Here is a 3,388-nt window from a genome sequence, read left to right as displayed (position 1 = left end):
CCGGGCATGTCCCACTGGGCGGAGGCCCCGGGGAAGACCCAGGACACGCTGGAGAGACTATGTTTCTTGGCTGGCCTGGGAACACCTCAGGGTCCCCCCAGAGGAGCTGGAGGAGGTGGCCGGGGAGAGGGAAGTCCGGGCATCTTTGCTTAGACTGCTGCCCTCGCAACCTGGTCCCGGATGAAGCGGAAGAAGATGGATGGATGGATGAAGTTTGAGGAGATCCAGAACTAATCTGATGTTATTTACCATATGTCGACTTTTCACAAATCCAAATTGTGTTTAATTAATGACTGAGGGTAAAATGTATTTGATTCTGTTGGCAAAAAGCAGAGCTAAGATCTTAAAATCTTTGTATAAAAGTGTTTTGGTACACCAGTCATCAAGAGACAGAAGATCCTCTTTAGGTTTTTGTATTAAAGAAATACGACCTTAAGTCATAGCAGCAGAGAGGAATTTATTATTGATGATGACATGAAGACTCCAGTTTACTGTTGCAGAAAGATCTAGAGCGCCCTCTAGAGGAAAAACAGTGTGTGTTCCTCCAAACTGATGTCATCAGTTAACTGATGTCACTTACACATTTTATGATTTTTCATGACTGGATTTCTTAAAAACCATAAAGTTAAAACACGTTATGTTTTCATGAAAAAAATCTAAATTTTAGAGGAAGTAGCAGACATACCACATGAAGAAGGCCTACCAAGTAAAATGAAGGAATATCACTCTAATAACCCTTATCAAAAACAAGTATACTTCAAGTAAATGTTTTAAAGTATACTTAAGCATAGAAAGGTATATTTCCTCATTAAAGAGTATGTTGGTAGTTTACTAACAAGTATACTTCTTGGGACAAAATTGGCCTACTTTTAGTTTATTAAAAGTATACTTAGAAATGTACTTAAAGTAACATCTCTGGTATACTATTAGTTTACTGGCAATAAACTTAAAGTTTATGAAAGTACATTTTTAAGTATATCTAATTTATCTTTTATGATTTGCTTTTAGTTTATAAATAATAAACTTCAACTGATTAGTGACAAGAATACATCCACTACTCTACTTTTAATGCTGTGTCAGAGAATGTTTAAGGACAGTGACAAATATAGGCTAAATATATCTAGACTTGTAGTTTAATTCTAAGTATAATCCAAGTATACTTAACATGAACTTGTAAAGCTTATCTCTATTAGGTATGTAAAAAGTAAACTAAAAGTATAATATCTTAATTTTGATTTTTTGAAAAGTATACTTAAAACAAACTTGAGTATGCTCATTTTTGGTAAGGGAAGATTTGATTAAACAGTTGCCCCTCAATCTATTTTCTATAAAAGTTTAATGTTTTTAAAATGAAAACAAATACACTTTATCAGGATATTCTGTAAATCTGTAGATTAAAAAAGTGATTTAGAGAAATGATAGAACAATGAGTTCTGGCATTCTTGTTCTCCATAAAAGTATTCATGATTTTATTTGGCTTGATTTCTTCTAGAAGCATAAAGAACACTTAATATTTTTTGCATCTAAACAATTGATCATCTGTTTTTATGGCTTTGAAATAAAATCTATTGTTGGCCACTGTTACGGCCCCTGGCTTACTAGGCTCGTGTGTGTCTGTATATGAATGTATGTATGTCTGTTTGTTTGTTTAGTTTGTGTTTACAGCTTCATTGAAAGGCCAGCAGTGCTTGCTGTGGGCTCCGCCTCCCTCAAGGAAAACCATCTCTCCTCCCTCCACTCACCTTCACCAATTACCAGGCCAGGACAGGAGGATATAAAGTGGCCCAACCTGGATGGGGTGGCGGCTGAAATTCCAGAGGGAATCTGTTTCCCCAGCCTACCCCTGTTGTCGGCCTTAGCTGATATAAGCCTGTTTTACCTGGTGTTGCCCTTCTTGTAAATTTAGGTTTGGGACTTTGGTTTTGCTTGCCTGATGTTGTGATTTGCTTATGGTTTAGCTGTTTGTATTGTATTTATGTTAATAGGCCTAACTAATGCTAAAAAGCCTGAGACTCCGAGTTTGGTAATCTTCTCCCCTCCTTATTGGCTACTTGTGTTGGGTTTTGTTTAAGTTTTTTGTAATAAACGGCCCAGCTGCCAATCTTATTTGATCCCTCCCAGTTTCTTTTTTCTATATGTTGCACCTTTTCCCCAGTGGGGCGTAACAGCTACTCCCTGAAATACCATGTTTGATTGTCTTTACAAATTAAAGAAAATATGTGATGTAATATTTAACTAATATAGTTCTTACTATGAAATTTAATTTAATCTTCCTCCTGGAAAAACAATGATTTACACAAAAGCATAAAATGCAAACTCTATGTTTAAGACTACATATGGAATTCTGCCAGTTGACATTCTACGGTTATAAATGAAAATAATAATAATAATAATTGTAATAGACTTCTTAGCTGTCTAAAAACTTTTACATCTTTTTTCTTCTTTGTTCAGTTTTTTTACTTTTCTATACACTTGTTTTACACATGATTCGTTCATTTTTTAAATCAGTACGTTTTGAAGATTTTAATGGGTTATTAAAATAATTGTTTGTGTTTTTCTAGTGGGGAAAGGTGGTTCCTGTCCAGAGTTAAGGGTTGTTTTAATCGGGAGAAGAAAACTAAGAAAAGGAAGTAAAAGTTCTACAGGGAACTTTTGTTGTGTTTAACTACTGTTATTGCACTAGGCGCCACTAGGTGGAAGTAGTGAGCAAGAGTGAGATTGAGAAACGCATAAGAATAGTGGCTGGTAGCCTGTAGCCTGTGTAGCATGTTACTGCTGTTGCTGCATGTGGAAGTTGAAAATAAAGCCTGTAAACCATACACCTGTGGATTATTTTGAATACCTCCTGGTCACCATAACAACTTTATACTCAGTCAAAATGTTTTAGACACCCGAAGTGAAACTGCTCAAGGTACAGCGAGACAGAGAGAGGTTCACGGCAGACTATTGAGTGTTTTTGTGAAAGCACCATTAGGATCAGTTCATTTAAAGACTTTTAAGGCTGACTATGTATATATATACATATATATACTATATTTGAGAAACACAATCTTAATGTTTTGTGATGCCAATCCTTATAAGTTTGTAATTAATTTTGATCTGTAATTCTGTATATACATTTTCTTTTTCCTCTTTGTTGCTTTCTTCCTTTGGCCCCCTTGTTCAATTGTATGTGTCTGTATGATTCTATGTATCCATCCATCCATTTTCATGACCGCTCCTTCCCTTTCGGGGTCGCGGGGTGCCGGAGCCTAATCCGGCTGCTGATGGGCGAAGGCGGGGTACACCCTGGACAGGTCACCAGTCTGTCGCAGGGCCTCAATCACACACACATTCACTCTCAGACACACCTAGGGGCAATTTAGAGTCACCAATGAACCTATGAAGC

This window comes from Oryzias melastigma, unplaced genomic scaffold (assembly GCF_002922805.2).
Source record: "Oryzias melastigma strain HK-1 unplaced genomic scaffold, ASM292280v2 sc00467, whole genome shotgun sequence".
Lineage (NCBI taxonomy): Eukaryota > Metazoa > Chordata > Actinopteri > Beloniformes > Adrianichthyidae > Oryzias > Oryzias melastigma.
The sequence above is the reverse complement of the archived record's forward strand: the minus strand, read 5'-3'. Positions refer to the sequence as shown.